The sequence below is a fragment of the Dasypus novemcinctus genome, chromosome 9, assembly GCF_030445035.2.
Source record: "Dasypus novemcinctus isolate mDasNov1 chromosome 9, mDasNov1.1.hap2, whole genome shotgun sequence".
Lineage (NCBI taxonomy): Eukaryota > Metazoa > Chordata > Mammalia > Cingulata > Dasypodidae > Dasypus > Dasypus novemcinctus.
This window is the reverse complement of record NC_080681.1, coordinates 41,750,871-41,773,053: the sequence shown is the minus strand read 5'-3', so window position 1 is coordinate 41,773,053 and position 22,183 is coordinate 41,750,871. Positions and strand designations below refer to the sequence as shown.

The 22,183-nt window shown below is 40.2% G+C and overlaps 1 protein-coding gene and 1 long non-coding RNA gene across 2 annotated transcripts in view; both read right to left on the bottom strand.

Moving 5' to 3' along the window:
• The window catches only part of DDAH1 (dimethylarginine dimethylaminohydrolase 1), a 192,865-nt gene that overhangs the window by 161,760 nt on the left and 8,922 nt on the right, over positions 1–22,183 (bottom strand). The window lies entirely within an intron of this gene.
• LOC131279726 (uncharacterized) overlaps positions 1–22,183 on the bottom strand; it is a 50,771-nt gene that overhangs the window by 23,941 nt on the left and 4,647 nt on the right. The window contains exons 2-3 of the long non-coding RNA XR_009187171.2: positions 13,760–13,890; positions 12,087–12,744 (exon numbers count right to left, since the gene is read on the bottom strand). This is a non-coding gene — a long non-coding RNA (uncharacterized lncRNA). The remainder of the gene's footprint in view (positions 1–12,086; positions 12,745–13,759; positions 13,891–22,183) is intronic.

Sequence of the window (22,183 nt, the reverse complement as noted above, 5' to 3'; positions counted from 1 at the left end):
AGGAGAAGGCCAACTAAACATGAGACAGTAACTACTACCCGCACATTTACAAGCAGGAATCTGCCCTGTCCACAGACTCTGCTCCCCTAAACAAACATTTCTGACCACTGACCCTAAAATTACAGCTGACCCAAATCCTGTCTCATCATAAGCTGGTCTATGACTTTGTGGCCTGGCTCAAAAAATTTGCGTGAGCCCATGAGACTCCACATTTGGGAATTTGAAATTGAGAAACTGAAAGTCTGAGTCAGATTGCTATGGCAGCTAAATTGAAGGGATATGAGATGAACTCTGGACCACGAGGAAGCTTAAGTTATGAGGAAACAGGAGAAAAGAATGAAGCAGATCTGCAGGGAGGAGAGAAGGCGTGGAGTAAAAGGAGAGGTGCTATCACAGACAGGTTCCTAATGGTTTTGTGGTTTCAATTTGAGTCTGTGATTACAATTTTCCTCCTTTTTCTTGCAGTTGATGTGGACAGGTCTCTGTTATTTGCAACCTAAAAAAAATACTACTAGAATGTAAAATCCCTTACCCAATAATATGATTATTTGTCTTAGCCTGGAGGTAGATCTGATAGTTCCCTATTTAGTTCCAAGGCTTGTGAAAGACTCAAATTGAGTTCCAGGAATTGTAGGATTAGTCAATCCGAATTATGCAAAATGTTAACTTGAAATTACCCTGGTCTTTTCTCTCTGAATTTCCTCATCAACAGATTAATCCTCACTGGAAACACTAGAATGATTTCTCCTCTGCAAAACTATCTTCTTCCTTCACATTCAATCATCAAAATGAGGAGCTGGTTGTTCCCCTGTACTCATCACTTATAGTAATTAACCTGAAGAAGACATGGAGACCTTGCACAGTGCTATGTGTTCAGCAATAAATAGCAGCCAATTATGATCAGGAGCCAGAATCTTCATAATCCTTTCTTGTTAGATCATCAAGGTCTATTAATATGAAGTTGTCATACCAGATCGCCAATTAGAATTCTTTTTTCTTTTTATCATTGTTAAACCTACTTTTTAATTCTCTTAGATAGTTCTGTTCTAAAAGATAAAGAACGGCAGGTATTATTAGGAGTGAAAGCTTCTGAGAATCTGCTTTAAGAGCTCTATAAAGGATTCATTTCCTTCTCAGAACATGCCACTTTGTTTATAAGTGAAGGTCCCTCTATTGTTCTTCCTCAGTGCAAATATTCAGAAGAAAATCATCTAAATAAATGGGTATCAATATGAAGAAATGTGCTGTGTATCAACAGCAGCTCTAAGTTCCCACTGTGACTCAGGACACTCCCATGACTCAAATGACCTTTTGCTAAAGGATTTGCATCACTTCCTTTGTTCTAGTTCTGCACTATATGGAATTACAATAATGTGAATAATTTTTTTCTTTACAAAAAACAAAATGCAGGAAATTTACAAAAAGTTTTAACAACCAAGAAAATAACATTTCAACCCATTTAATCAAACACAGTAAAATTACTTTTCTACCACCAAATGTCATGTACTAAGGTCTGTTTACAGAGAAGTCAAAGAACAAACTTATTTATTAAACTGAGCAGGAAAAGTAGCATTTAATTGATAGCTAATTATCACAGAAGGTGGGGATGGCGAAGGCAAACTAAGGGTGTGACTTAGTCAAATCACCTAACCTCAACCTTCCTAACAGGGTGAACCTAATGAATACTTCAAAATATAAATGCAGGGAAGTGGTTGTGACTCAACAGATAGAGCACACGCTTACCATATGGAGGGTCCAGGGTTCGATACCCAGGGCCTTCTGACCCATGTGGAGCTGGCCCAGGCGCAGTGACGCAGGAGTGCCGTGCCACACAGGGGTGTCCCCCACATAGGGGAGCCCCACGCGCAAGGAGTGCACCCTGTAAGGAGAACCGTCCCATGTGAAAAAGCGCAACCTGCCCAGGAGTAATGCCACACACATAGAGAGCTGACACAGCAAGATGACACACACACACACAAAAAGGAACAGTTTCCTGGTCCTGCATGACAAGAATGCAAATGGACACAGAAGAACACACAGCAAATGGACACAAAGAGCAGACAATGGTGGAAAGTGGAGAGAAATAAATAAAAATAAATCTTTAAAATATATATATAAAATATATAAAGGAATGTGTTGGATCTGAAATCCAGTCAGCAGAAAGGTCCACCAGGTCAAGGCCAATGACCAGGGATGGTTCCAATAATGGGCAAAAGGAAGAAGAGTTAGAATGGCAGCTGGCATCAGAGAACGGTAACAAATACCAGGCTGATGGACACACCTAGTATCCCATTTGGCCTAACGCATTTAGCAAGCAGATGTATAAGAGGGCTAGCAGAGCATGGCACCAGAGGGACTGGCAGTAAGTTATAGGGATTCTCTCATGTACAAACTTGGGGTCAGTCTTGGAAATCTTTCACTGAGGGGAGGTTCATGCAGGAAATCAACAAAGGGGGTCAAGATATAAACCTAGCTAATGGAATCAGGGTACAATCTAAGCATATGAAATGAGTAAGAGTCATGTCATGGCAGGGCCATTGGCAGAAATGATGAGACTGAGCCACTGACCTGTTGACCAAGGGGTCTCTTTATTTCCTTTAGTAATAGCCACACTGCTTCGAGAACAGAGCCAAGGCAGCTGGTAAGAATGATGGACATAAACTAACTCACAATAAATACATAACAAATGGCTTTATTACTACCGTTATTTATTGTGGGTTAAAGGAATAACTGGGAGAAGGGAGGCCACACTGAAAGAATTTCATGAACCTGAAAACTAGACCCAAGGCACAATGAAGAGGCAGGCATTTGGTGGTTAGAAATCCAACCAGATGGAGCTGAATTTCTGGAAAGTATGGTGGTAGGAACAAGTGGGAGGTGAGTTTGAGTGTGGTGGTACTGGAGAGGCAGGCAGGCAAACCACAGGTGGAGAAGTCAAAGTTGCCTACAAGCAGGTACCCTAGAGCTGGAGTACAGGAGCAGAACTCAGACCCCCTACAGTGAGGAGAGAGAACAGTCATAAGAATAAACTTAGAGAGTAACAAACAGGAAAACAGCATGGGTAACCCACTGATTTCTCCTTGAGTCTGGGTAACATTGGTCCCAAGCCTAGAGCAGAACTGAAAGGAGAGGAAGGGCAAGGACTCTAGGGCCTAGCCAGACCTTCAAAGAAGTTAAGAGTCTTAGTTGTGGAGTTAGGGCTTTTTGAACTTGAAGTCAGGCATGTCATCCTATTGTCCTTCTACCCAGATACACAGACAGAGTTCAAGAGCATTTCTATGTGCCACCCGCTCCATGAACCAAAACTCAGGTGCAAAGGATTAGATAAGTTGGAGCTTGCGTGTATCATTGCTTATATTGTTGACCAGGGGTCTATATTACCAACTGAGAAGTACTTAGAGGTAGGACAACATTGATTTCCAGAAGAGTGACAATCTGTCCCAACTTACATGTACTTTCCATACAATTTTCCCTTTGATTCAGCTAGAGGGAGCCAGGCAAGGGTGAGTGTAGGTGTGAGGATGGATTTAACCCTTGCCTTTTACTCCAAAGAGCCAGGATAGTTTCATTTCTGGAACTGAAGGCATCCCCAGCATTCCCGTTCAGACACTTACTCAGTACACCCCCAACAATTAAGATTGCCTCACTATTTGCAGAGCGCCCCTGCTAGCAAATACCAAGCCCAGACTAACTGTACGCTGAAGACACACACTAGCCCCTCTGGGATTCCCCTGCGCGGGGGGTGTTTCTATGCCAACCTGATGGATGAGGGGCAAAGGAATGGGTAGTTACTTGTCTAAAACACTGTCTTCAGCAGGAAAAGCTTTGTCTCCTTTCTGCTGAGTTTCTTCACTAATGGATATAGGTATAAGGCCTGTAGCTAGATAACTGTACTGATAGGATCTCACTAACCCAAATTCTCTAATGGCTATCATGGTGATTGGTATCTTTTCTCTGGTATAGTGCCCAAGGACCCCAGTTTTGGAGTCAGAAAGACCTGGCTCACAATTCCAGTTCCCTACTTAGCAACTTGATCTTAAGTCAGTCATGTAGCCTCTCCAAACCTCAGTTTTCCATTTGCAAAATGGCAGGAACTGTTAGGGGTAAGGTAAGGTAGGGTGCACAAAGCAGCAAGCATAGTGTACAATAAATGGTAGTCACGTATTTGCCTGTGTTCTGCGAGCTCCCAAACTCTATTTAGGGAGTGCATAATCTGAATACAGTTAGTCTCCTGGGTTTCCTACAACTACAGGGCTCTCTCCAGAAGTCCCACGTACTTGCATGGAGCAAAAAGCCAGTCACATTCAGTGTCACTGCTGCAGGTCCTGTTTTCAAAGGTGAGAGTCATCTCAGACAGGGCTGGGAACCCTCCTTAAGGTGTCCTGGTAAGGCAGGCTGTGTTCCGTTGCTATAGATCCTAAATTTAGAGTTCAGAGGCAGCCACTACATAATGCCCACAAACAAATCCTTACCAAGCACTTTTACGTTTCTTCTGATTTAAACGTCAGAACAACAGGAGTTGGCTGAGAGCAGCACTATCCCCAGTTTATAGAGGTGAATTTTGAAGTCCATAGTGGTCACCTGCTTGCCCTTGGCCACATAGTTTTTAAGTAGGGAGGTTTTAGGACTTCTTGTCCAGGTCCTCGTCACCGCCAATCTGCCTCTTTCCTGTTTAATACTGTTATGGAGTGAACTGTATCTCCCCAAAAGACATGTTCAGGTCCTAACCCTTAGTCCTTATGAATATGAACTTGTCAATCGGATCTTTGAAGATGCAGTTAGTTTAAGACAAGGTCAAACTGGATTTGGATGGGCCCTAAGCCAATTTGATTGGTATCCTTATAAGGAGGCAAAATTAGTCAAGACAAGTTAGAGAAAGACAGAAACAGAGGGAGTGATGGCCACATGATGGAGGCAAGACTGAGTTATGCCACCACGAGCCAAGAAATGCCAATGGATTGCTGGCTACCTAGCAGCAGCCCAGGGAGACATGGAAGAGATTCTCCCCTTTAAGACACAACACAGTCCTGCAAGCACCTTAATTTTAGACTTCCAGCCTCCAGAGACATGAGCTAGTAAATATCTATTGTTTAAGCCAGGCAGTCAGTGGTACTTTGTTACAGCAGCCCTGGCAAACTAAGACACATCCCCAGATATCTGTACCATTTATCATTTGATCAATAAACATTTATTGCCTACTATTTAATAAGAGGTCTTACGTGAAACCTGATTCTCAGGCCCTTTTCATGAAAGACCTCTAATTAACTTTTCATAGCCAAATGAAGCAAGTCATGCTTTTCCTTTGCAATACTTACAATTATTTTTAAATACACATATATTTGTGATTATTTTATGTTTATCTCCCCATTAGACAATAAGCTCCATTATATTTGCTTACTGCATCAGTTGTATTTATACTAGGCACTCAATAATTGCCTGTTCAATGAATAAAAGTAGTGTTACTCTTTTTCATATGTGTCAAAACTGCAACTAAAGGTAATTTGCCCAAGTTCACCCTGCTGAAAAAGTGATAGATTTGGATCTTTAGACTTCAATGAAGCTTTCTAGGAGTAGCCTGTTTCTATAAAGGCTCATCTCAGAGGGCTGTCAGAGCTTGGTAATCATAGTTATTAACCAAGGGACACGCTCGAGCCTGGTCAATGACAAACATTATCAACAATAGGCTGGCTGCCTCCAGTTCAGAAATAGTAATGCTGCCATTAATGTTATGGGCAATCTATCATTCACCATAACAGTGTTACTGCTGTAATCACATTTGTACAGGCAGGCTGGTGTGGTCTTCAGAACACACTGATCTTCAACATCCTTGGGAATCTGGCAGAAAGATATTTTTCAGGAAACTGAAACTTGTGAATTGCCCAAGATGATGTAACTTAGAAATGGAACCAAGATTCAAATTCAGGTGGAATTTCATCTTGCAATTTAAGAAGAATTTAAGAAACTTTTTAAAAATGGAAAGCATATCTATGTGTAAAGGTATTAAAAATGTGATTTCAATACTGAACACCCATATATGACCATTTCAAGATCAAATGGTCAGTTTAAGGCTGAGATTGCCTAAATATTCATTCTTTTAGAAGATTAGGAGGAAGAAGAGGAGTTATAGAAAGAGTAGTATCTTGCTATTCAGTTGAGTATGATGATTTACCACTAAATAAGTGAGGTGAAGAGGAAGACAATATCCACGTTAGGCCCATCATCAGGGTGGGGCAGATAGTAGAGGACAGGCCCAGCTGTCAGCTGAGGCTCATGTGGATGTCTCCAAGGGTTTTTTTTTTTTACCAGTTTCCTGGCATATTTCAAGTGGAGTCAGCACAGGGGTTCAAAATACAAGGGTTGTGAGTCCCAAATGCTGGGTAGAGTCTCAACATCTAGATAGGCCACAGACAGCAATGCCCAAGCCAAGTAGAGGAAAGTCTTCAGTGCCAGGGAAGAGAAAGTATAATAGCAAGAGAAAAACATACTATCAATCCTTACGGGCTTAAACTACTGCACTTTAGAGACAAAAAGCAGATAAAAAAAAAAAAGGACTAATCATTTATGGAAAAGCTACTCTACATCATACTGCTAGACACTTTACACAAATCTAATCACCCTGACAAAGTCAGGGTAGTCAATTCTACATCAGAGTTTACAGATGAAGAAACTGAAGCTCAACTTGCCTAAAACCACATAGCTAATAAGCAGGGAAACCATAGTTCGAATTCGCGGCTGTTCTCTTCCACCCCTCAGGGCACGTGGAAAGGAAGAGAAAGCCACTATTCGAGGAAGATAGTAAGAGTCAAGCAGTCTGTCTCGGGAGTTGATTTAAAGGTTAGGTACCAGGATCCGTGTGAGAGGTGTGGGTTCCGGAGGCTGATGATGCCTGAAGGGCACCTCATGTGACAAGGGTCTGGGCAAGGGGGCAAGCTGAAGAGGCAGCGGGAAGACCAGTGAGGAGCAGCAGCAAGCAGAGGCAGTGCAGCGGGGACTGGGACCAACAGAACACGAAAACGTACTAGGCTGTCCTGCGGCCCTTTTAATAAATGGTGTGCTTTTAACACCTGCCATCCTGGGTTATAATATCACAACATCATAATTTGATTTAAAATAAACATATTACTTCTAAATGTATAGAAATACTCTAAAGCATTAACAGGAAGGAGTCCTTGATATTTGAAATAACAATTCACTTAGAAGAGCTCAAGACTTTCCACTTGTTCGCTTTTCTCCTTTTCCTCTCCATCTCCTTCATTTTGTTACATTTAAAAGAGAGGCTTTACCTTCCTTCTGGGTAATTAAAGGTCCAGTGCTGAGACCAAACTGCCCATTTGCTCAATGGAATTTAAGTGCCTTGGAACATGCCAAAAAAAATTTTTTTTACAGCAAACAGTAGCATGGCAATAAAAGCTAAAATGACAGTATTATTTAAGTTTTATTTTGGTCTCCTAGATCAATTGACCATGACCCACCGTAAAAAACATATTTTACACTGCAACCCACAGCACACATGGGAACATCTGTATTTGTCCGTGTATGATAAATGAAGCAAAGGTTACACGAAATAATACCTAGTTATATTCTGGGTAATGCATTCTGATATTTGCTATTCCATTGTAGGTCATTTACAAAACAAAACAAAAAACAGGAGTGACCCACTAAGTTGATTTCATGACCCACTAATGAGAGTATAATTTGAAAATCATCCTGCTCTTGGCTGAGGATTATGGAAGTTCCAGGAACAACATGTACTCTTTCTCCTCCATTGCCAGCTCCAGAAAAGTCCATCCCAATGGTGAAATCAAGAGGAAGGGAGGACAGCATGGAATTGATAACAGGCTCGAAAGAGCCTAGTCAAAAAGCAAAATTTATTTTATAAAAAAAAATCTGGCTAGAGGTCTAAAATAATGTAACAAGAATTCCTCTAAGCATTTTGATAACACATAATTAACTACCAGGTTTTATTCCACAAGGAAGGCATTGTTACAAAATTGATTTTATCCTAGCCTGATTAGGAATGTGTACAAACTGTATGTGGGTGCGTACGGGTTTTTTTAAAACGGGCCAAAGCGACCGTGGCTGTAACATTTACAGAATTTCCCATCACTAGGCTGACCGCAGGGCAGACAAGTGTTGCGGGGAGCGTGCACTGAATCCCAACTGAGCCGCAGCCACAGTGAGGTCAGTGGTCTATATTTTGTTATGTTTTTCTGCACCTACTTTCAAGAAAATGTTCTAACTTAAATCCCTGTTACTTCACTTCCTTACCAAGAACTGTGTCTCAGGAGTCTAGTTTAGAAGCAATATTAATCCTCAGTTTTCTTGCAAACCACTCAGAGTTTGCAGCTATCCAGCTCAGTGCTCATAAAGGAAAAATCCAACATGAACATGGCCATCCTGTCAGCCATTTTTCCTCATGTAATAACTGCCCCAACATGCACAATTTCAAGTCCTTTTCCTACAAGTACACAATTTCTCCAGTTATTGTCGCTCATTGTTTGCTTCTATTATTAATGACTGTTATAAAAATTTTAAAAGCACTCTTTTTCGGGGGGGGGGAAGAGCAAGTATGAGGGAGTACACTCCAGTTTAAGTACTAGGCTGCTGAGCAGGGAAAAAGGGGTAACAACTGAAAATCAGAGGTTCTTTTTCCACTCCCTTCTCCCTAGTCCCCCCAAGTGGCTCCCTCATCTACGTGTTGTCTGTTTGCTGTCTCTGCTCTTTGTGTCTGCTCGTTGTACCCACTTGTTGTCTGTTCGTCTTCTTCTCCCCCCCACCACCAATAGGGCTTCCTCATCTGTCTGCTTGTCTTCTTTAGGAGGCACTGGGAATTGAATCTGGGATGTCCCATGTGGGAGACAAGAGCCCAACCACTTGGGCCACTTCTGCTCCCTGCTGGTTGCGTTGTCTGCTGGCTGCATCACCTGCTGGCTGTGTCGTTTATAGGTTGTGGTACATACTGGTTGCAGAGCCTGCTGGTTGTGGCAGCTGCAGCATCTACTGATTGCGGCATCTAATTGTCTTCTTTATGAAGCACCAGGAACTGAACCTGGGTCCTCCTATATGGGAGGCAGGTGCCCAACTGCTCGCACCACATCCACTCCCTGATCATTGTATCTGCTCATTCATCAGCTTGTTGCATCAGCTCATTGTGTCAGTTCGTGTTCTTCTTTAGGAGGCACCGGGAACCAAACATGGGACCTCCCAGGTGGGAGGTGGGTGCCCAAATGCATGAGCCACATCTGCTCCCCACAGAATAGTTCTCTACTAAACGTTCCAATACGATTTATCAGAATGAATCCCAGTCTATACATCAGCCCAACTGTCATACTTAATGGGCACAACCACCAACAAATATTGCTAAAATGTGTACATGGGGGAGAAAAAGAAATTTCCTTTGAAGATTTATGTTTCCACCTATTGAGTGTTGCAGAAGTATAATGGAAAAGTAGTGAAAATGACCTAAGAATAACATGGAAATTATAATTATGTTTTGCAACATTCTATGTTTTGATACATCCTGGGGTTCTTGGAACTAAAACATGTTCTAAGTTTCTATCCACTTTCCAAGAATGTCCCCAGCCCCCTGGGGTCAAGGAAGAGTTCAGCCTCCACCTGGCCTCTGCCAGGAGGAAGCTCAGGAGTGTAACCCCTTCTGGACACAAGGGGAATCCAAAGTTGCAAGTTCAGATGAAAAACTAGGCTTTCCAGTCTTTATCAGTATAACCTTTCCTTAAACAGTTTAGAGTATGTCACCAAAGGAGAGGTAGAATCAGTTTCTAGCAAATGGTGACATTATACTCCTATTCCCCAATCACGCCCACCAGGACACTCGGAATTAGGGACCCAGTACTAGTTTGCTGAACAGACAGAGGTTCATTCAGGGAAGTAGAAATCAAATATGACTTGATATGCATACAGAAGTAATGCTGGGATTTTGACCATGATTCCCAGAACCTGACTGGCCAACACACATGACAGTTTTGGGTTTTTTTTTCCCATAAAGAGCCTAAGTGGGGAAGTGGACTTGGCCCAATGGATAGGGCATCTGCCTACCACATGGGAGGTCCATGGTTCAAACCCCGGGCCTCCCTGACCCATGTGGAGCTGGCCCATGCACAGTGCTGATGCACCCAAGGAGTGCCGTGCCACGCAGGGGTGTCCCCTGCGTAGGGGAGCCCCATGTGCAAGGGGTGTGCCCTGTAAGGAGAGCCACCCAGCACGAAAGAAAGTGCAGCCTGCCCAGGAATGGCGCCGCCCACACGGAGAGCTGACACAACAAAAAGAAACACAGATTCCTGGTGCCGCTGATAAGGATAGAAGCAGTCACAGAAGAACATACAGCGAATGGACACAGAGAGCAGACAACCGGGGGGGGGGAGGGAAAGAAATAAAAAGAAAAAAAAATCAATTAAAAAAAAAGAAAAAAAGAGCCTAAGTGGTGCAATCTGGTTGAAAGCCATGATAGGGGATAGTCCTAACATGGCCTGCTGCCTTTCCCAGGGAACCACAAATATATCTGATGCTCAGGACCAGGTGTGTCAGCCTGTTGGGATAAAGCACAATCCCCTAGTAGATAAGAAGACTGCAAGTACACTCCTTCTGCTATTGTCCAAAGCATTTGTAAATATTTACTAGAGACAGTCTGATTCTTGTGGGCGTGTCTTATGACATTCAGCTCACACAGGGTGGTACATCTGTCCTGGTGGGGAGAGAAAGGGATCCTCCACTAAGGCATACAAACACAAGAGAAGGAAGGGAGCTGCGTGTAGAGCATCCCCGTGTACACCAAGGGGGTGACATCACTGGCTATGGGAAACCAGCGCCCACTGGTGAAGATGACCTTGCTCTGTCTCTGCTCTGTGTGAGTAAAATATCTTTCCATCAGAGCCTGTGTGGGTTGTACTCTTCCTGGTGACCCCGATACCTGTACTGGAGTGGAGTGACTTCTTTTTAGGTGTCTCCTTCTGACTGACAAAGGGTTTCCACATTTTTAAAAAATCATGATCCATAGTGAGAAATACGTTGTATATACGTAGTCAGTACATACACAAACACACACAAATGAAACATGTTTCATGAAACAATACTTACCCTGACTATATTGCAGTGCACTCTGATATTTTCTACTGATTCTATTACAATAAAAAAAGAGCTTGTTGTGACCCACTAAATCAATTTCATGACCCACTATTAGGTAGAGAGCAGCAATTTGAAAAAACAAAACAAAAAGCTGTGCAAGGAGCCCCGACTTGAAGCTGCACATTTTCATAGTTAAGAGGCTATCTGTGGTGACTTGGGAGGCATGGAAGATTAGAGGAGGCCTAAAGATCCTGCTCATTAGAGATGTTTAGTTTGAAGTAATATACAGAAAAATTACAACATTGGTGACATTTTGGCTAGGGGCCCCTCAACCTCCCAACAGTTTGTTAGAGAAAAGGAACTGGAAAACCAGGGACCCTGATCTAAGAAGATTACACTTTCTGTGTAACTTAAGCACACAGAAAGAAGACTATCAAAGGCAAGAGTAAAAGTATGGTGGGCAACCCCAAAACAAAGTACTAGATTTAAATTGCTCCACACAAAACTCTTTAATTGGAAAATACGATTACATCACAAATGGCCTAAACTATGACCTGAAGCCAGACTGTAGTTATATTATTCTTCCTGAAATGTTTCCCTCGTGAGTCAAAAAATAATTAAGGAATAAAATGGGTGTGTTTTTCCTCTACTGTTATCTTGTACCTGCACCAATATTATTTAATTTTCTAATTTCAGCTTTCCAAATCAAGCCAAAAATGTCTAGGTTTAGTGTAACCCTATCTCCAATTTTTAGGAATAGTTACATCTATATCTTCTTAGGTTAACAACTTAATTTGTAAACAGCTAACTACAAAAAGACTACATTAAATGGGTACTTTTTATTCTTCATCTTTATCCAGAAAAATAATTCTATACAGTTTTGGAAGACAAAACTCAAATTTTAGTGCCAGGAATGGAAATCAGCACAGATGTATAGAGGGTTTAAAAGAGAGAACTGCCATAAGTTCTTTAATATAATAGAAAACTCAAATTAAAACACATACCTCAAACCACTTGCTCTCCATTTCTCCAGACCATTGAGTTGCATTTACTATACAAATATCAACTGGCAGACACTGATGAAAGCTGTGGGATGGCAGAGATTATATGGGTCTATTTCCTAAAGGAAAAACCATTATCAAATGTGCTAAGAATGGCTGAATTAGCAGAGCCCTTGAAAAAGAATCAGCAAATTCAACTTCATCTCATAATAGATTATCATTAGCAAGGCATGAGTTTATATGATTGGTTAATTAAGTAGAACAAGTATAATATCGAGTTGAATAAAATCCAGTATACTTTATTCATCAGACCCAAATCCATACCATCTTACAAAAGCTATCATCATCTCCCTATTCATCTTCCCCCATCTTCTAATCCCTCTCCCACCCATTCCCACCTCCCACCTCAATGCAACCCGAGTTCCAAAGGAAGTTATAGCATATAGCATATCAGGAAAGAATGTTTAGATCTTAACATTACTGGGAAAAAAATCAAAACTGGTATCTCTTGAACCCCTAAGACAGTGTTGTACTTCCCACTGTGCTGCCTCCTCTACCATGTATAAGGCTCAACCCATGAATATACAGCAGGCATGGCTGAGGCTGCATTTATTTATATTCTTCTGATGTTCAGTGCTGACTTCTGCCAGCATGGAGAGATCTGTGAATAAAAGAATATTTCAACAGCAAATAAGAATTAGTTTTCTTTTACATGTTGCTAAATGGGTAAGGTTACATGTAACTATATACTAAGGGATGCCAGGTTTGCCTGATGCATCATAAAGTGGCAAATTCTGGGCCAAACGGGGAAAATGATTGCCCAACAAACAGCACACTGATGACTTCTGGGTCAGAAACAAAAAAGTGTTTTGCCAGAATCTGAGTGGTGTTCTGGCAATCTTAAGAAATGGGTTTCATCCCCAACCCCCAACAGGGTAGAAGGGGAGCTGTGTTCCCTCAGCCTCTTTGGGCAACTGCAGGTACTTTTGGCCTGCACAAACTGGACTGGTGGGTGCCTGTGGCTCCACCCCCACCCCTGAAAGGACAAGACGGAGGCGGTATCTCCCCAGCCTCTCTGGACAACTGCAGGTGCTTTCAGCTCATACAGACTGAATATGTGGCCACCTGTGGCTCTATCTCAACCCCCCACCTACCCCCCCACAGAATAGGAGGAGAACTGTGTTTCCTTAGCCTCTCCAAGACACAGCAGGCATTTTCAGCCTGCATGGACTGGACTGTTGGGCACCTGTAAATCCACCCCCATTCCCCCAATAGGGTAGGTTTTTCTTCAGCCTTTCCAGACAATGGCAGGCACTTTGGGCCTGCACAGGCAGACCTGTTAGGCGCCTGTGACTCCCCCCTCACCCCCGAATAGGACAGAGGGGGCTGGTGATTCTCAGCCTCTCCAGGCAATGGCAGGTACACTTGGCCTACATGGACTGGATTGCTGGGTGCCTGTGATTCTACCCACACAACCCCACTAGGATAGGAAGGGAGATGTGTTTCCTCAGTCTCCCTGGGCAACTGCAGGTGCTTTCAGCTGGCACAGATTACATTGTTGGGCACTCCAGAGGATCCATCCCCACCCGTGGCAGGGGAGAAGAGGGGGAAGTGCTACGTCTACCAGGGTAACTGCAGTCAGTTTTGACACACACAGCTTAGTTTGCTGACCATACCTGCAGCTCCATCCCCAACCCAGGCAGGGGAGAAAGGGGTGTGAAGTGTCATCAGTCTCTCTGGGAAAATATGGACAGACTTGGCCTGCACATCTTGGATTACTACATACAGTTGCAGCTCCTCCCTACCCCTGTCAGAGGAGAAAGGTGTAAGAAGCTTTATTAGTTCCTGGGGCAATGCAGGCAGCATCAGCCTCCAAAGCTTACAGTACCAACTACATCCTCAGCTCCTACTACACAACCAGCAAAGGAGAAAGGGCAAGAAAGCCCTAGAGAGAAACTGCACACAAAATAAATACATCTAGTAAGCCAGATGCCAAGACACCAAAAAAAATTACAATCCATACCAAGAAGGAAAATATGACCCAGTCAATGGAACAAGATAAGCCCCCAGATGACATAAAGGAGTTGAGACAACTAATCATAGATGTTCAGGCAAATCTCCTTAACAAATTCAATGAGATGGCTAAAGAAATTAAGTATATTAACAAGACACTCAGTGAACAAAAAGAAGAATTTGAAAGCATACACAGAAAAACAGATCTTATGGGAATGAAATGTACAAAAAATGAAATTTAAAATACACTGGAGGTTCATTGGACTCATCCAGGACAACTAACAAGGAGATGATGATGGACAATGATCATCCCAAGGAACTGAGAGAGTCTACAACTGAAATAAAGAGTCCCTCTCAATTAGAGGTGGAGTGGGCATCACCATCCCAGAATCCTCTGGACTGGGGAGTAAACTATGGACTAACATAGACTTACTAGTAATCCACCACAGACTTATTTTGACTCTAGCAGTGGAAGAAATTATATTATTAATGTGGAGGCAGTGGCCACTGGAGGTTCTGAGGGGAGGGAGAGCGAAAAACAAGCGAAATATGGGGGCAGTTTTGGGACCTGGGAATGGTCCTGAATGACATTACAATGACAGATATAGGCTATTACATATCTTGCCATAACCTACAAAATTGTGCAGGAAAGAGTGTAAACTATAATCCATGCTTAGTGGCAAAGTTCCAAGTGATTTCATCAATTGTTAATGAATGTACCACGCTAATGAAGGATGTTGTTAATGTGGGATAATGTGAGAGGTGTATGGAGAGGGCATATGGGAATCCCCTATATTTTTATGTAACACTTATGTAATCTAAATATCTTTTTTTAAAAAAATAAAAAATAAATTTTTTAAAAAGCACTGAAGCCATATAACAGCAGATTTGAATAGGCAGAAGAAAGGATCAGTAAGCTTGAATACATGGCCTAAAGTGACCATACAAAAGAACAGATAAAGAAAAGAATGGAAAAAAATTGAACAGGATCTCAGGGAACTAAATGACAGCAACATACATGTCAGGGGTATCTCAGAAGGAGAAAAGAAGGGAAAAGGGGCAGAAGGAATATATGAAGAAATAATGGTTGAAAATTTTCCAACCCTATTGAAGACCTGTGCCCAAGAAGCACAATGTACTCCCATCTGAATAAATTCAAATAAATCCAAATAGACTTACTCTGAGACACTTACTAATCAGAATGACAAATTCCAAAGACAAGGAGAGAATTCTGAGAGCAGCAAGAGAAAAGTAATGTAGCATGTACAAGGAATATCCAATAGGATTAATTGCTGATTTCTTACCAGGAACCATGGAGGCTAGAAGGCAGTGGTATGATATATTTAAAATACTGCAGAAAAAAACTACCAGCCAAGAATCTTATATCCAGCAAGACTGTCTTTTAAAAATGAAGTCAAATTGAGAACAGTAACAGATAAACACAAATTGAGAGAGTTTGTAAACAAGAAAATGACATTGCAGGAAATACTAAAGTGAGTGCTACAGCCTGAAAAGAAATTACAGGAAAGAGGGGCTTAGAAGAGAGTATAGAAATGAAGGTTATATCAGTAAAAGTAGCTAAAAGTATAAAAAGAGTGGTGAGAGTAAGATATGACAGATAAAACCCAAAGGTCAAAATGGGTGAAGAACTGCCTATACAGTAAAAACATTGAATGTTAAAGGATTAAATTCCCAATCAAAAGAATCGATAAGAAAATATGAGCCATCTATAGGCTGTCTATGAAAGACTCACCTTAGACCCAAGGATACCAACAGATTGAAAGTGAAAGACTGGAAAAAGATATTCCATGCATGCAGTAACCAAAAAAAGAGCTAGAGTAGCTATATTTATATCAGATGAAATAGACTTTAAAAGCAAAACTGTCATTAGAGACAAGAAAGGACATTACAAATTAATAAAAGGGGCAACTGATCAGGAAGAAATAACTATCAAAAATGTATATGCACATAAACGGGATGCCCCAAATTACATGAGGCAAACACTGGTGAAACTGAAAGGAGAAATATATGTCTCTATAATAATAGTTGGAGACTTCAATGCACCACTCTCAGCATTGGCTAGAACATCTGGGCAGAGGATCAATAAAGAAAAAGAGAGCTTGAATAATATGAAAAATGGGCTAAACCTAATAGACTTATACAGAACACTGCACCCTCAAAAAAGCAGGATATACATTCTTCTCAAGTACTCAAGGATCTTTCTCCAGAATAGACCATATATTGGGTCACAAAGCAGATTTCAGTAAATTCAATAAGACTGAAATTATACAAAGCACTTTCTCTGATCATAATGGAATAAAGCTGGAAATCAACAACAGTCAGAAAAAAGAAAAATTCACACATAAATGGAGATTAAACAACACACTCTTAATAATTGGTGGGTCAAAAAAGAAATTGCAAGAGAAATCAATAAATATCTCAAGATGAATGAAAATGAGAACACAACATATCAGAACATATGGGATGCAGTGAAAGCAGGGCTGAGAGGAAAAGAGCTAATATCAATGACCTAACTGCACAGCTGGATGAAAGAGAAAAAGAACAGCAAAGTAATCTCAAAGCAAGCAGAAGGCATGAAATAACAAAGATCAGAGCACAAATAAATGAAATTGAGAAAAGAAAAATAGAAGTAACAAAACCAAAAGTGGATCCTTTGAGAAGAATAACAAAATTAACAAACCCTTAAATAGATTGACAAAGAAAAAGAGAGAAAAGATGCAACTAAATAAAATAAAAAATGAAAATGGGGACATTACTAGTGACACCACAGAAATAAAAGATATAAGAGAATAGTTTGAACAACTGTATGCCAACAAACTAGACAATGTAGATGAAATGGAAAAACTCCTAGGAACATACAAACTACCTACACTGACCCTAGAAGAAACAGAAGATCTCAACAAACAAATCATATGTAAAGAGATTGAAACAGTCATCAAACAGCTCCCCAAAATGAAAACCCTAGGACCAAATGGCTTTACAGGTGAGTTCTACCAAGCATTCAAAGAGGATTTAATACTAACCTTACTCAAACTCTTCCAAAAAACTGAACAAAAAGGAGTGCTCCAAAACTCATTCTGTGAAGTCAATATCACCCTAATTCCAAAGCTGGATAAAGATTACAAAAAAAAGAAGATAACATACCCATTTCCCTAATGAATACAAATACAAAAATCTTCAACAAAATACTTGCTATTCAAATCCAAGAACACATTAAAAGAAATAGTCACCATAATCAAGTGGGTTTTATACCAGGCATGAATGGGTGGTTCAACACAAGAAAATGAATACTTTTAAAAAGAAAAATCACATGATCCTATCAGTTGACGGAGAAGTTTTTTGTTTTTTTTTTATGTACAGCATCCTTTCTTGATAAAAAATACTACAAAAGATTGGAATTAAAGGAAACTTTCTCAACAAGATAAAGGCCATGTATGAAAAACCTAAAGTTAATTGTACTCAATGGTCAAAGACTGAAAGCTTTCCCACTGAGATTGCTATTAAGACAAGGGTGCCCACTGTCACCACTGTTGTTAAATATAGTGATAGAGGTTCTAGCTAGAGTAACTAGGCAAGAAAAAGGAATAAAAGGCATCCAAATCCAAAAGGAAGTAGTTAAAACTTTCAGTATCCGCAGATTATATGATCCTATACCTAGAAAATCCCGAAAAATACACAACAAAATTGCTAGAGCTAAAAAATGATTTCAGCAGTGTGGCAGAATACAAGATTAATATGCACAAATCAGTCGTATCTCTATATACTAGTAATGTGCAATCTGAGGAGGAAGTCAGGCAGAAAAATCCATTTACAATGGCGACAAAAATAATCAAATATTTATAAATAAAGTTAACTAAGGACATAAAGCACTTGTATTCAGAAAACTGCAATGCATTGTTAAAAGAAATCAAGGAAGACCTAAATAAATACAAGAACATTCTGTGTTTATGCAGGGGAAGACAAAATATTGTTAAGATGTCAATCCCACCCAAATTAGTATACAGAGTCAATGCAGTCCTGACAAAAATTCCACCAGCATTTTTTAAAGAAATAGAAAACACAATTATCAAATTCATTTAGAAGGGTAAGGGGCCCTGAATAGTCCAAAAAAGGAAGAGCAAAGTTGGAGTACTCTCACTTCTAGACTTTAAATCATTACCTAGCTACAGCGACAAAAACAGCATGGTACTAGCATAAAGACAGATGTATAGATCAATAGAACTGAACTGATGGTTCAGAAACAGACCCCCACATCAATGTCAAGTGATTTTTGACAAAACTGTTAAACCCACCCAGCTGGGGTAAAATAGTCTGTTCAACAAAGGGTGCTGGGAGAACTGGATATCCATAGCCAAAAAAAAAGAAAGAGGACCCCTATCTCACACCTCACACAAAAATGAACTCAAAATGGATCCAAGACCTAACTATAAAATCTACAATCATAAAGCTCCTGGAAGAAAATGTAGGGAAACATCTTCAAGACCTGGTGGTAGGGGATGGATTCTTAAACCTTCTAGTAAAAGCACAAGCAATGAAAGAAAACATGGCTAAATGAGAACTCCTCAAAGTCAAACACTTTTGTGATTCAAACAACTTTGTCAACAAAGTGAAAAGGCAGCCCACTCAATGGGAGAAATTATTTGAAAACCACATATCTGATTAGGGTTTGATTTCCATTCTATATAACGAGATCAAATAACTCAACAATAAAAGAGCAAGCAATCCAATTTAAAAATGTGCAAAAGACTTCAACAGACATTTCTCCAAAGAGGAAATACAAATGGCCAAAATGTACATGAAAAAAAAATGTTCAGTATGTCTAGCTATTAGGGAAATGCAAATCAAAATGACAATGAGATATCATCTCATACCGCACAGAATGGTCTTTAAATAAAAACAAGAAAACAATAAGTGGTGGAAAACAATCACTGTTGGTGGGAATGTAAAATGGTGCAGCCTTAGTGCAAGATAGTTTGGAGGTTCCTTAGGAAGCTAAATATAGAAATGCCATATGGTTCAGCAACTCCCCTACTAGGAATATATCCAGAAAAACTGAGAACTGTGTTGTGAACAGACATCTGCACACCAATGTCCATAGCAGCGTTATTCTCAATGCCAAAAGATGGAAATAATTCAAGTGTCCATCAGCCAATGAATGGATAAACAATATGTGGTATATACATACCATGGACTACTATACTGCTGTAAGAAGAAATGAAATTGGGACACATATGATAACATGGATGACCTCTGAAGACATTATGTTACATGAAATAAGCCAGACACAAAAGGACAAATATTGCATGGTCTCACTAACATGAACTTAATAAGTAGAATAAACACATGGAGTTAACTTAGAGTATAGGTTATTAGGAAATAAGAGGAGGGCTGTGATGGAGTACTGACACTTAATGTTTGTATAAGTTTTAATTAACTTGACTGTAAAAGTGTAGAAATGGATAGAGTTGATGGTAAAACATTATAGGGAGTAGAACCTGAGCTGGACTATAAATGGGACTGTGGCTGAAACAGCAGTCTAGGAATGTAAACGTCAATTGAAAGAAAGCTAGAGAATAATCTTGGGACTGAATAACATAGTGAATCCAGAAGTGGATGGGAATTGTGGTTAATAGTACAAATACAAGAATGCCCTTCTATAAACTAGAACAAACGAACATCATTATTGAAGGCAGTAAGAATGTGGAGAAGCATGGGAAAAATACAACTAATGTAACCTATGGATACAGTTAACAGCAATACTGTAAGATTCTTGCATCAATGCCAAAGATGTAGTGGTAATAGTCTGATGATATTATCTCATAATACGTAACAAATGTTCCACAACAAGGTAGTGTGTTGGTAGAGGGATGTTGTATGGGAATTCCACACATGCATGATTGTTTTGCAAGTTCACAAACTCTCTAATAAAAATACATATTTTTAAAAAAAGAAAGAAATGGGTTTCATACTTGGAACGGACTTCATTCCATTCCAGGGTGAGCTACATTGTTACTAAACTGTGCAAGTCAGGAATCCTAGAAGGGGTAGGAAAAAAATAAGGGAGTAGATTCAGAAATGGGGGTGGGGGTGCTGGATGGCCAAATCCCTCTAGCCTCAAAATGGGAAATATATTCATGGAAATGGTTTTCTTGGTAAACTTGGAACTGGGGATCTGAAACCTCAGAGATCCGAGGGGGCACAAGGCAGTCTTTTACAAACCGGCATCCTTCCCAACATTAATAAACTTGACAGGCGCAGGCCTATCACCCCCATCCTCTCTCACAGTGCTCTCTAACTCTGGAAAACAGCTGAATCCCTGCTACCACTGGTTAATTCTTACTCAATAGTCTCTTCTCCCGGGATGCTTTTGTATGGGTCAGATACCCCTCCTGGAGCTTCCACAGCACCAGGAGTTCCCTCATAAAGTCGGTCCCGCAAGCCTGCCTTCCTAGCTGGACAGTGAGATTCTCAAGGGCAAGGTCTGTGTATAATCCATCCATACCTCCCCAGCACCAAACACCAAGTCTGACACATAACAGACAGTTTCTATGAACAAATATTAACAAATCAGGCAAAATATTTTCATTTACATTTTCAATGGAATAAAAACATACCCCTCTAAGCCCCCTCAGCTACAAAAGCAGCTTGTAAAAGTTTTATTCCCTTTACTCTACTAACTTAAAATAGTTAGCTCCTTGTCCATTTGGGTTTGTTGGGCAAAATTAAACCAATATGCAGTAATTTATACTTTTATCTTTGTGTTCTGCTGCACGGACAACTTTTGTCATCCTTGCTAGGATGATCTAGACATTAGAAACAAGAGTCTGGGGTCTGGTGATTTATTCCTTTCTATGTGATGCTACTGCTCCTTCAGCAGTCAGCTCCAGGAAGATAAGGTACATTATTAAATTATTTGACAATGACAAAGTGACCTAGAATGGCCTTACGCACGCACATTTTTTAATGGGATTTGTTGTTTGCGATTACTCCTTCTTGTCCATTCAAATGAAAAGTGCCTGTTTATGAAATGAGCCTGAGGATTTTGACAGACTAATACCTAATATCAGTTTAGGGAAAGCAATGGAAGCCAACTTCCAAGGTCAAGTGAGCATTTCAGTGAAACACTGGGGAATCAGTGTCAATAAATATTTATTGACTACTTGGGAGACACAAGGTACCGTGTCCTGTATAAACTATGAATGAAACCTTTCTCAGTTATTTTATCTTTAATTACGATACCCCCCTTGGTCAGGAGGATGAACATTACCACATATCCAGATCTCAAGCTTGAAAGCAAAGAGGCTTTGTAAAGTGGTTACAGATTTTAATACCAAAGAATAATAATCATAACCAGCACTCACTTTTAAATATGCATCTCCAAATTTATGTTGAGGTTCATAAGTGGCCATGAATAATTTATTTATGATGCAAAAGGAATAGAAGGTAAATCTGTTTGTTCAAAAGTCTCAAGTAGGCTTTCCTGAGATTGTGGTTCGTATTAATGGGTGGATAATTATCATTATTGTAATAAAACTAATTTTGAAGAAATCTTAGCTCAGTAAGAATTCAAATACATGCAAAAGCAATTTTCCAGCATATCTGAAATAAAGGGATCCATCCCTACCTTGTCTTATGATTCTGAAAAGATTTTAAGCATCTCTGCAAAAAGCTCATTTTCAGCTAATAGTGTCCAATAAAAGTTACTCCCTAGTCATCATTTTGTTCTTTAATTTCAAGGTTTTCAAGATCAACTTCATAGGAATAGATTACATTCTGGATGCATCCCAGCCTTTGGGACATATCACTTTACAAATTTTTATTGCCAAGGCCATGTAGAAGAGTCAAAAGAGAAACATCCTGCAAAGAAGCAGTTGTTCTAACCAGTTGGAGGTGATGATTTATCAAGAACCATTAGTCTGCCATCATGTGAAACTGTAGTGAGTTTACTTTCAAAAAAGAGTAATTTCTAATTATGGTTTGGGGTCATTTTCTCACCAGACAGAAGTTTGAGTAAATCTGTGCATTTTGAAAAACAATCACCTACTCTGCTGGTAAATAAAACATAA